General features: G+C 44.3%; 1 protein-coding gene across 1 annotated transcript in view; it reads right to left on the bottom strand.

Moving 5' to 3' along the window:
- Positions 1-13,014, bottom strand: part of ddx51 (DEAD (Asp-Glu-Ala-Asp) box polypeptide 51) — a 110,282-nt gene extending 97,268 nt beyond the window's left edge. The window contains exon 1 of the mRNA XM_072243726.1: positions 12,947-13,014. The gene's annotated coding sequence lies outside the window, so the exon portion shown is untranslated. The remainder of the gene's footprint in view (positions 1-12,946) is intronic.
- Positions 13,015-13,283: the final 269 nt, after the last annotated feature.

Consider the following 13,283-nt stretch of genomic DNA (forward strand, 5'->3'; position numbering starts at 1 on the left):
TTCCCACTGTTATCAGATACTTGAACAGACCTCTTGGACCAGGGGTCCCCAACCTTTTTTGCACTGCGGACCGGTTTAATACTGACAATATTCTTGCGGACCGGCCGACTGGGGGGGGGGGGGGGGGGGGGGGGAGGTGTAGGGTTGCCAGCGGACAAGAGTTGCCGTCAAATACGTTGTGTTTGCCCCAAGAAAAACTACAATGACCATGAAGCCTTGCGCGGGCACCAGTGCTCATGCGTGATCTGCCGATTTCCCCCCTCCCGCCCCCCCACAAATCGTTTTTGGCGATTCTGTTCGATTGGGGGTTGGGGGTGGTTGTTAATCATGACCGGAATATAGGTGATAAGTGGCTAATACACTCAATTTCATTTCTAAAAGGGTTTATCTAATGAATTTAATATTAAACACATAGCGCATATTTTCCTCGCGTGAATATAGTGATAAGTCGATTATCAGGGGAGCTTGAAGTAAGTGTTGAACGAACTTCCAGTAGAAGTGGTAGAGGCAGGTTCGATATTATCATTTAAAGAAAAAATGAATAGCTATATGGACCGGAAAGAAATGGAGGGTTATGGGCTGAGTGCAGGGCAGCGGGACTAGGTGAGAGTAGCGTTTGGCATGGACTAGAAGGGCCGAGATCGCCTATTTCCGTGCTGTAATTGTTATACGGTTATATAGGTCACTTATAAGTCAATGGCATCATAACATATTAAGATATTAAACACACAGCACACATTTTCCCTGTATGAACATATAAAATAATTGCAACACACCAATATCGCTTAATCAGTGGGAGCCCTTTTCCTGTTTCCCTGCAACACGTCAGTCCTATCGAGGGGTGACGAGAGACAGTGATACTCGAAGGGGGTTCCTTATGTCCAGTCTATTCCGCGATTTAGTTTTTGTTACATTCATTGCAGAGATACGTTGGAAATGGAAGCAACGTTTTCAGTGCTTTCGTGGCTATCCCAGGATATTCAGCCTTGACTTTGATCCAGAATGCCAGCAGAGATGTTATGTCAAACATACTTTTCAGCCCACCGTCATTTGCGAGCTCGAGGAGTTGATCTTCTTCCCGCACTGACATGGATGATACGTGCGTAATGACCTCACACGCGTTCAAGCTCAACAGTGACCGTGACAGGGAATGAGGAAAGGTGCAGCTGACTCCTGTCGCCAAATCATATCGTTTCCTCGTGGCCCAGTAGCACGTGCTCTGCGGCCCGGTGGTTGGGGACCGCTGTCTTGGACAATAAGATGGGCACTTAAGTTCACAGCCTACCTTGGTATGATCTTACACTTCAGTGTTTACCTGTACTGCACTTTCTGTTTTGTTGTACCACTTTATTCTGTACTGTTACTGTTTTACCTTGTTCTACCTCAATGCACTGTGTAATTACTTGATCTGTATGAACTATGTGCAAGACAAGCTTTTCACTGTGTTTTGGTATATGTGACATTAATAAACCAACCCAGGGATTCTCTCCTCTGCTCTATTTTAAGTGAAATGAAACAGTACCGTCCTGTGCATAGACCATTCTGTGTAATCTATTCAGCTATGTATAGTCCATTTGAATTTCAATCGTATAATTTATTGATTTGAACTAATGGCTCCCAAAGATTCAGGTTATAGACCCCCAGTAAACAAACAATTGTTCTATATCTACACAGCTAGTAGCAGAATCAAAGCTGTGGCCAGGTCAAATAATAAACCCACGACAGAAAGGGGGGGAACTGATCCGCCAGTTGTTATGTTTGAACACATGACTGTGGGTTTGAGTTCTCCTTTAAACAAAGTATTCCAACAGGGTGGTGAAGAAATCAATACGAGATACTCCATCAGTGCTGAGTCTAATGCAGAGATTCCCTGTCTTCTTCATGCCATGCACCAATATCATTAAGCATGCACCCCAGGTTGGGAACCCCTGGTCTAATGCTGGATGATGTCAGAAAGGCCTGGGGGAAAGAAGAAAACCTGATGGGTGCTGGCACTCAAGAATATGTTCAGTTACAAAGTCTGCATATGAGAAATCTAAAGGGGAAATCTGCACTAACTGAGGAAGGAAAGGGAGAGTAGTGACAAATGACAAAAGTCAGTATGATAGAGACAGTAAAATATCTAAAGAGGAAATCTGTAAATTAACTGAACAAGGGAGAAAACAAATGTAGAAGTGTGGTCGAGTTGAAATGAACTGTACAAAACTCAGAGACAAACTAAGCTGAGGCCCTCACAGTGAGGTCCTCAGAAGGCTGGTCCTGTCACTGACCCTACCCTTGGGACAATAATCCAAAGCAGCACCTCGTTCTGAGCAATTACAGAATGGACATGACTCTGATATCACAGCTTTCTCTAGTGATCCAAGTGATGTTGACAAGGATGAGAAAATTCGGACTGGCAGCCATGTCTTGACCAGCTCTATTATAGACTAGACAAGTAAAACAATGGGAAAATTAGAACAGATTCTCTGAAAGAAGATAATAATTTTCTCACAGATCTCTAGAACCTGAGAAGACAGATAAATGGTCCAAAGAGACCCCACATCCTGAAGAATGAGGTTCAGAGCCCTGGACTGAAATTCAGCGTATTAAGAATATGTACGACCTGCCCCATATGATGGCAAACAAGTTCTGTCCACCATGTTATCACCTGGTCAAGTCATTCAGGTGGTGTGTAAAGTTAATAGGAGAGGATAAGCAGAATCTACCAGGTGGTAAGAATGCCATTGACAAGCAGTTGCATGAACAAAGCCTAAGAGCAGCACTCTGAGGACATCCCTGATTATAAGAAACACCTAAGAACAGTGGTTGAACCACTCAGGAGTTCCAACGGTAAATGAGGATAATGTTGAGGGATCTATGGTCCACTCAAGTCAACCTTCATGAAGGGCTGAAGCCTGATGTTGCCAGAATGGTTAGATTGACAAGACCAAATTGGAATGAACTGAACACTCCAGAATTGGAAATATTTTTTTTAGTAACTGACACGTCATGAAACTTGTTGTTTTGCAGCAGTAGTACAGTGCGATACGTATGGAGTACTATAAATTACAATACAAATAGGCATCCATTAGTCTCGTGAGACCATGGATTTGCGCTTTGGAAAGTTTTCCAGGGCGCAGGCCTGGGCAAGGTTGTATGGAAGACCGGCAGTTGCCCATGCTGCAAGTCTCCCCTCTCCACGCCACTGATGTTGTCCAAGGGAAGGGCACTAGGGCCGATACAGCTTGGCATCAGTGTCGTCACAGTGCAGTGTGTGGTTAAGTGCCTTGCTCAAGGACACAACACGCTGCGTCAGTTGAGGCTCGAACTAGCGACCTTCAGATCACTAGACCGACGCCTTAACCACTCGGCCACGCGCCACACAATACAAATAAGTAGTGCAGAAAGACAGGAAAAATAGTGAGGTAGTGTTCATGGGTTCATTGAGCATTCAGAAATCTGATGGCGGAAGGGAAGAAGCTGTTCTAAAACATTGAGTGTGTGTCTTCAGGCTAATGTACCTCCTCCATGATGGTAGTAATGAGAAGACGGCATGTCCAGGGTGGTGAGGCTTTTTTGAGGCAACACCTTTTGAAGATGTCCTCGACGGTGGGAAAGCCAGTGTCCACGATGGAGTTTGCAAACCTCTACAACTTTTTCCCATGCTGTGATGGAAGGAGACATGGAAGTATAGGTAAAGCATTACAGGCAGGACTACCCATTGACCAACCAAAAATGCAACAGCAAGTCCCTGAAGGAGCATAGTACTATTGTGTTAAAATGGGACATTGGACTAGAATTGTTGGGCCGGAAAGGTGGTCAATGGAAATAGGGTCAAGCACCAGCTTCACCAATGATGGAAGACTCTGACCAGACAGCACAGTTTCATCAACTAACTATTGATCAACAAAGACAACATTTGGATGCAGTCTCATGGTTAAAAAAAACAGCTAATTCCTTGCAGCCTTTGCTTGCCCTGACGGAGCAAAGTTAATTTACTAATTGAACACAAATGTGTTGAATTATGTTTTAGATTCCAGAGCTGACCTGAAATGTATGACAAAAACCATTGCTAAAAACTGCAATATACCTCCGACCAATATTCATGGATGTTCACATGGTGCTGGAGGACAGAAAACCAGACCAGGTGAAGCACAACCTAGTCCTCATCTACTAAAAATACCATTTTGGGTGGGAGATATCTCTCAGCCTCTCCTTAGAGTAGAAGTTTTACACAGAATGCAGAGCATCAGTAGAGGCCCTTTGGTCTGGTCTGCCATTCCATCATGCCAGACATCCCACCGCTCCCAGAAGTCTCCCGCAAATTGATGGTGCTACCTCCCTGAAATGAGTTTTTGCAGGGTGGGATGTCTGTCATGCCCAATTGCTTATCCGTCTCAACCCCATTCTCGTGCATTCTCCCTTTAACCTTTGACATCCTTACTATTAAATAACTTACCAACCCCTGCTTTAAATGATTTGGCCACCACAGCTGCAGGGGTGGTGAGTGTCAGCGTCAGAGGCCCACCGAAGTCTGGGGTGCAAATATAAAAGAGCAGACTCGGGTATATTCAGGCTTTTCTTGGAGGCTCTGGCTTGGGGAGTATGATTCTCAGCGTCAGAGCCCTATGGAAGTCGGGAGAGAGCGTATAAAAGGAACAAGGCCAGTCTTTTCAGGCTGCGCAGATGCGCTAAGTGTCGGCATCAGAGGCCTAAATTCAGCTGCAAATAAAAGGAGGGTAGGGCTCAAGTGGAGAGGCCATTGTCGGAGTGTGCCAGTGACAGTGTCAAGGCTTTGGCTTAACAGGCACAGGCACGGTTAAGAACAGGCAAGCCTTTTTCTATTTTAGTACTGAGTAGTCAGGATGGAATGCTCCTCCTGTCAGACTTGGGAATTCAGGATATCTGATGGTTTCCCCGATGACTACACTTGCAGGAAGTTCACCCAACTTCAGCGTTTGACTGACTGGGTCAAGGAGTTGGAGCTGGAGTTGGATGTACTCAGGATCATTCAGGAGGTTGAAGATATTATAGATGAGACTTTTGAAGAGGTGGTCACACCCAGAGTGCAGGCTTCAGACAGTAGATCATTGACCACCAGGAGAGGTAAGGGGGTTAAGAAGTCAGTGTAGGGTTCCCCTGTGGCCATTCCCCTCAGCAACAAGTATGCTACTTTGGATACTGCTAAGGGGGTGGGAGAGGGTGACCCATCAGATCATGGCACCCCTATGGCTGGCTCTGACTCTTGTTAGTTATAGTGGACTCGATCATTAGGGGGACAGAAAGCAGATTCTGTGGCCGCAGATTCTGTGTGTTGCTTCCCGGTGCTAGGTTCATGATGTATCAGAGTGCTGCAGGATATTCTCAAGGAGGAGAGGGAACAGCCAGAGATCATGGTGCATGTTGGCATCAGTGACAAAGGCAGAGAAGGGGAAGAGGTCCTATGCAGTGAATATGTAGAGTTAGGAAAGGCGCCAAAGAGAAGGACCTCCAAGGTAGTAATTTCTGAATTACTTCCTGTGCCACAGGCTAGCGCAGTTAGGAATGGGGTGATAGCATGGATGAGTGACTGGCTGCCGAGGTGATGCAGGGGACAGGTTTTCAAGTTCTTGGATCATTGGAACCTTTTCTGGGAAAGGTGAGACCTGTATAAGAGGGATGGGTTGTACCTGAATTGGAGGGAAACCAATATCCTGGCTGGGAAGTTTGCTGATGCTAATTGGGAGAGTTTAAACTAGTTTTGCAGGGGTCTAGGAATCAGAGCCCCAGGTTAGTAAGGGAAAGATCAGACCAGAAGATAGATATCAGGTAAAGTATTGAAAGGCAAAATCAAGATAACAGGTATGATGGGTCAGGTAGTTTGAAGTGTGTGTATTTTATGGGTGAAGATGATGAACTTAGAGCATGGATCAGTACATGGAACTACATTGTTGTGGCCATTACTGAAACTTGGCTGAGAGAGGGACAGGAATCTGTGATTAATGTACCAGGTTTTCAAAGTTTTCGAAAAGATAGAGGAGGAGGTAAAATGGGGAAGGGGAGAAGTAGCCCTTTACCCTTGCAGTTCCTTAGCTCTATCCACAATGATTGAACACCTTCTGACCCTCTGTTGATCTGATTTCATCTTTTACCAGCACCACCCCCCTGCCTTCCTGTCTATCATTTCGATACAATGTGCATCCTTAAACATTATCTCCCAGCTATAATCTTTGATGCCGTGTCCAATCAAGAACCTATCAAGCTCTGCCTTAAATACATCCAACGACCTGGCCTCCTGAGCTGCCTGTGGTAATAAATTCCACAAATTCACCACCCTCTGGCTAAAAAAAAAATTCTCTGCATCTTTGTTTTAAATGGACACCCCTCTATCCTGAGGCTGTGCCCTCTTGTCCTAGACTCTCCTACCATGGGAAACATCCTTCCACATCTACTCTATCTAGGCCTTTCAACATTCGAAAGATTTCAATGAGATCCCCCTCATCCTTCTAAGTACCTGTGAGTACTGAGCCAGACCTATCAAATGTTCCTCATAAGAAAACCCTTTCATGCCTGGAATCATCCTTGTGAACCTCCCCTGAACCCTCTCCAAAACCAGCAAATCTTTATACTTTATAGTCGCCAAACAGTTGATACTAGAGCGTACGATCATCACAGCGATATTTGATTCTGCGCTTCCCGCTCCCTGGAGTACAAATCAGTAGTAAATAGTAAAAATTTAAATTATAAATCATAAATAGAAAATAGAAAAGGGAGAGTAAAGTAATGCAAAAAAACCGAGAGGCAGGTCCGGATATTTGGAGGGTACGGCCCAGATCCAGGTCAGGATCAGTTCAGCAGTCTTATCACAGTTGGAAAGAAGCTGTTCCCAAATCTGGCCGTATGAGTCTTCAAGCTCCTGAGCCTTCTCCCGGAGGGAAGAGAGACGAAAAGTGTGTTGGCTGGGTGGGTCGTGTCCTTGATTATCCTGGCAGCACTGCTCTGACAGCGTGTGGTGTAAAGTGAGTCCAAGGATGGAAGATTGGTTTGTGTGATGTGCTGGGCTGTGTTCACGATCTTCTGCAGCTTCTTCTGGTCTTGGACAGGACAACTTCCATACCAGGTTGTGATGCACCCTAGAAGAATGCTTTCTACGGTGCATCTATAAAAATCTTTTCTTAAATGAGGAACCCAAAACTGTTTTTACAATACTCAAGATGAGACCTCACCAGTGCCTGATAAAGCCTCAGCATCACATCTCTGCTCTTGTATCTTAGACCTCCTGAAATGAATGCTAATATTGCATTTGCCTTTCTCACCACCAAGTCTACCTGCAAGTTAATCTTTAGGGTGTTCTGCACAAGGACTTTACTGTAAGTCCCTTTGCATCTCAGATTTTTGGATTTCTTCTCATTTAGAAAATAGTCTTCACATTTATTTCTACTACCGAAGTGCATGACCACGCATTTTCCAACATAGTGCATGACCATATATTGTCAATGGGCTGAATGGCCTAATTTTGCTCCTATGTGTTTTTTTATATATATATATGGTGTTTGGGGTGAAGATGGGTATGACAATCAGACCATAAGATGAGCAGATTTAGGCCATTTGGCTCATCGAGTCTGCTCCACCATTCAATCATGGCTGATCATTTTTTCCCCTCTACAACTCCACTCCCCGGCCTTCTCTCTGTAACCTTTGATATCATATCCAATCAAGAACCTATCAAGCTCTGCTTTAAGTACATCTATTTACCTGGCCTCCGTAGTTACATGTGGTAATAAATTCCACAAATTCACCACCCTCTGGCTAAAGAAATGTCTCCACATCTCTATTTTGAATGGATGCCCCTCTATCCCCTCTTGTCCTAGACTCTCCCACCATGGGAAACATCCTTTCCACATCTACTCTGTGTCAGCCTTTCAACATTCGAAAGGTTTCAATGAGATCCCCTTCATCCTTCTAAATTTCTGGGAATACAGAGCCAGAGCTATCAAATATTCCTCGTATATAACCCTTTCATTCATGGAATCATCCTTGTGAACCTCCTCTGAACCATCTCCAATGCCAGCACATCTTTTCTTAGATGTGGAGCCCAAAACTGTTCAGAATACTCAAGGTGAGGCCTCAGCAGTGCCTTATAAAGCCTCAGCATCACATCCTTGCTCTTGTATTTGAGACTTCTTGAAATGAATGCTAACATTGCATTTGCCTTCCTCACCACTGACTCTACCTGCAAGTTAACCTTTAGGTTGTTCTGCACAAGGACTCCCAAGTTCCTTTGCATCTCAGATTTTTGGATTTTCTCCCCGTTTAGAAAATAGTCAGCACATTTATTTCTACTACCAAAGTGCATGACCATGCATCTTCCAACATTGTATTTCATTTGCCACTCTCTTGCCCATTCTCCTAATCTGTGTATGTCCTCCTGTTTCCTCAACACTACCTGCCCTTCCACCAATCTTCGTATCATCTGCAAACTTGGCAACAAAGCCATGTATTCCTTCATCTAAATTATTGAAATACAGCATAAAAAGAAAACACAAAATTCTCTGCAGGTGCTGGGGTCAAAGCAACACACACAACACACTGGAGGAACTCAGCAGGTCGGACAGCATGCAGGTCTCGGCCTGAAATGTTGACTGTTTGTTTCCACGGATGCTGCCCGACCTGCTGAGTTCCTCCAGTGTGTTGTGCATGTAGCATAAAAAGAAACAGTCCCAACACCAACCCCTGTGGAACACCACTAGTCACTGGCAGCCAACTAGAAAAGGATCCTTTTATTCCCGCTCTCTGCCTCCTAGCAATCAGCCAATGCTCTAACCATGATTGTAATTTTTCCTGTAATACCATGGACCCTTAACTTGGTAAGCAGCCTCATGTGTGGCACCTTTTCAAAGGCTTTCTGAAAGTCCAAATTCACAACATCCACTGCATCCCCTTTATCTATCCTGCGTGCAATCTCCTCAAAGAATTTCAACAGGTTCATCAGGTAAGATGTTCCCTTCAGGAAACCATGCTGACTTTGTCCTATCTTGTCCTGTGTCACCAAGTACCTCATAACCTCGTCCTTAACAATTGACTCTAACATCTTCCCAACCACTGAGGTCAGGGCTAACTGGTGAGTCATTTGTTTTCTTTTGCTTTCCTCCTTTCTTACGGAGTAGAGTGACATTTGTAATTTTCCAATCCTCTGGCACCATGCCAGGGTCCAATGATTGTTGAAACAACGTTACTTATGCCTCCACAATCTCTACCGCTACCTCTTTCAGAACCCTAGGGTGCAGTTCATCTGGTCCGGTTGACTTTTGTACCTTAGGTCTTTCAGCTTTTTAAGTACCTTCTCCATTGTAATAGTAACTGCACCCACTTCTCTTCCCTCACTCCCTTCAACACCTGGCACACTGCTAGTGCCTTCCACAGAGAAGACTGATGCAAAATACCCATTTAGTTCATCTGCCATCTCCTTGGCCCCTGTTATTATTTTCCTGGCTTCATTTTATAGTGGTTTTATATTCATTCTCATCTCTTTTATTTTTCTACGTATTTGAAAGAGCTTTTACTATCCACTTTGATATTATTTGCTAGCTTGCTTTCATATTCCATCTTTTCCCTCCTAACGATTCTTTTAGTTGCTCTCTATAGGGTTTTAAAAGCTTCCCAATCCTCTGTCTTCTTACTAATTTTTGCTCTCTTGTATGCCCTCTCTTTTGCTTCTACATTTGCTTTGATTTCACTTGTCAGCCGCAGTTGTACTATTTTGTCATTTGAGCATTTCTTCACTTTTGGAATACATCTATTCTGCATCTTTCCCAGAAATGCACGCCATCGCTGCTCTGCTGTCATCCCTGCCAGCAGCTCCTTCCAATTTACTTTGGCCAACTCCTCTCTCATACCCTGTAATTTCCTTAACTCCACTGAAATACTGCTACATCCATCTTTACTTTCTCCCTATCAAATTTCATGTTGAACTCAATCATATTGTGATCACTGCCTCCTGAGGGTTCTTTTACCTTAAGCTCCCTAATCACCCTGGTTCATTACATAACACCCAATCCAGTATAGCTGATCCCCTAGTAGGCTCAATGACCCTGGCACCTGGGGGTCTACATATCATCTGGGTGTCTCTATCGTGCCACACAAAGTCTCATCTCTGTTCCTTTAACTATGGAATCTCCTACCAACACTGCAGTCCTCTTCACCTCTCTGTTCTTCTGTGCCACAGCACCTGACTCAGTGCCAGAGACCCAGTCATTGTGGCTCCCTCCTGGTAGGTCATCCTCCATAATAGTATTTAAAGTTGTATACTTATTATTGAGGGGAACAGCCACAGGTGTACTCTGCACTGGCTGTGCACTTCCCATCCTTATCTTGACAGTCACCTAGTTGCCTGTCTACTGCATTCTAGGGATGACTACTTCTCTTGTCTATCACCTCCTCATTCTCCCATATGAGTTTAAGGTTATCAAGCTGCAGCTCCAGTTCCTTAATACGTTCTCTCAGGAGTTGCAGCCCAGTGCATCTGGTGCAGATGTGTTTATCAGGGAAACGGGAGGTCTCCCAAACTTCCCACATCCCGCACAGAATACAGAACACTTCCCGGGGAGCCATTCTCACGACACTACTATGCCCTAACAGATAAGGATGAACAAATAAGAACAGAAAGAGAGAAACCTACCAAATACTGCTCTTTACCTTGCCTAAGCCTGATGAGCCAAAGCCACACTAAACACAGGCAAAGTCCAAAAATGGTTATTGGACTTCAATTATTTTTAGCGGCCTTTTCGAATGAATCCCTCATTGACTGGTCATTCCTCAACTCAGAGGAACTGCTGCAAAGCTCTGCCTTTTTAAATTCTTAATGTTCACAATGCCTTTCCTGCTTTGACAGTGTTTCAAAATCGTAACTTACCAATGAGATCAACAACCAGCTTTCCTGGAACACAACTTTTAACATAGAGCAGTACGCCAAAGCAAAACGTCCTTCAGCCCATGATGCCAATTTAAATTGATCCTATCTGCCTGCATATGGCCTATATCCCTCCACTCCCTTCCTGATTATTCATGTGTACAGATAGGGTAAATGCAAGCAGGCTTTTCCCACTGAGACTAAAACTAAAAGTCATAGCTTAAGGGTGAAAGCTGAAATATTTAGGGGGGAACTCCTTCACTGTTTAGGGGATGGTGCGAATGTGGAACGAGCTACCTGGGTTTGATGTCAGCATTTAATAGAAATTTGGATAAATTCGTGGATGGGAGAGGATGGAGAACTATGGTCTAGGCATGGGTTAATGGGACTAGAATAATAGTTCAGCACAGACTAGATGGGTAGAAGGGCCTGTTTCTGTGCTGTCGTGATCCATGAATCCAAGTTGAGGTTTTTGTATATAATCTGAGTTTAATTGTGATTCTCTTGTTTTTAAATTAATCAGTGAACACATTTACAAGGAACTCTGCCACAAGAAAGCAGCGTTCCTCATCAAGCACCCCATTGACTATGCTTTCTTCTTGCTACTACATCAGGCAGGAGGTACAGGACCCTGAGGTCCCACACCACCAGGTTCAGGAAAAGTTATTACCCTACAAACATCAGACATGGATATACTGATTTCATTCACCTCAATGCCAAATGGACTGCACAATCTGTAGACTCACTTTCAAGGACTCTACAACTTAGTATTAGAACAAAAGGTTCAGAGAGCTACGTAATGTTAGAGATCTAGAAGATTATAAGGCTAACAGGAAGGAGCTTAGGAAGGAAATTAGGAGAGCCAGAAGGGGCCATGAGAAGGCCTTGTGGGCAGGATTAAGGAAAACCCCAAGGCATTCTACAAGTAAGTGAAGAGCAAGAGGATAAGACATGAAAGGATAGGACTTATCAAGTGTGACAGTGGGAAAGTGTGTATGGAACCAGAGGAAATAGCAGAGGTACTTAATCAATACTTTACTTCAGTATTCACTATGGAAAAGGATCTTGGTGATTGTAGTGATGACTTGCAGCAGACTGAAAAGCTTGAGCATGTAGATATTAAGAAAGAGGATGTGCTGGAGCTTTTGGAAAGCATCAAGTTGGATAAATCGCCAGGACTGGATGAGATATACCCCAGGCTACTGTGGGAGGTGAAGGAGATTACTGAGCCTCTGGCAATGATCTTTGCATCATCAAGAGAGGTTCCGGAGGGTTACAAATGTTGTTCCCTTTTTCAAGAAAGGGGGTAAAGATAGCCCAGGAAATTATAGACCAGTGAGTCTTACTTCAGTGGTTGGAAAGTTGATGGAAAAGATCATGACAGGCAGGATTTATGAACATTTGGAGAGGCATAATATGATTAGGAATAGTCAGCATGGCTTTGTCAAGGGCAGGTCATGCCTTATGAGCCTGATTGAATTTTTTGAGGATGTGACTAAACACATTGATGAAGGAAGAGCAGTAGATGCAAGGCTTATTGAGAAAGTAAGGAGGCATGGATCCAAGGGGACATTGCTTTGTGGATCCAGAGCTGGCTTGCCCTCAGAAGCCAAACAGTGGTTGTAGACGGGTCATATACTACATGGAGGTCAGTCACCAGTGGAGTGCCTCAGGGATCTGTTCTTGGACTCTTACTCTTCGTGATTTTTATAAATGACCTGGATGAGGAAGCGGAGGGATGGGTTAGTAAGTTTACTGATGACACAAAGGTTGGAGGTGTTGTGGATAGCGTGGAGGGCTGTCAGAGATTACAGCGGGACATTGGTAAAATGGATAAACTGGGCTGAGAAATGGCAGATGAGGGGGGCGTCACGTGATGACGTGGGATTGAGACGTGTAAATCCAGCTCTCCCGCAATAAATCAAAGTACCGTTTAAACAAAACAAAGTTGGTAAATATTTTCTGAAAACTATTTATAAACTTTGTAAGACTACTCTACGATATGCCTCCTAAACCGCAACAAAAGAAGTCTGCTGTTGCAAAGCAGCCGCGAGACGGGCAGTAAAAAGGGCCTACTGCAACGATGGAGCCTCGGACTCAGGTTGGATCTCCTTCGGTAGAACAGGGAGCAATGGCGGTGGTAACGGCTTCTACGAAGACGACACCGGAAATACGCATGCGCAAAGAGCGCATGCGCAAATCGACACATCGACACAAACGCAAACTACAAGAACCGACAGCCACTGCAATTGAAAATGACTCAGAGTCAGAATTGGATTCTGCAGAGAACACAGATGAAGAGGAGGAGGAAGAATTGGAAGCGATTGGAAGTAAAGGAGATGATAGAGCTATGAGAGAGGCTATAGTGCAGTTAACAGCTGAATTAAGAAAAGTAAGAGAAGAGCTTAGAGAT

This window comes from Mobula birostris, chromosome 25 (genome assembly GCF_030028105.1).
Source record: "Mobula birostris isolate sMobBir1 chromosome 25, sMobBir1.hap1, whole genome shotgun sequence".
Lineage (NCBI taxonomy): Eukaryota > Metazoa > Chordata > Chondrichthyes > Myliobatiformes > Myliobatidae > Mobula > Mobula birostris.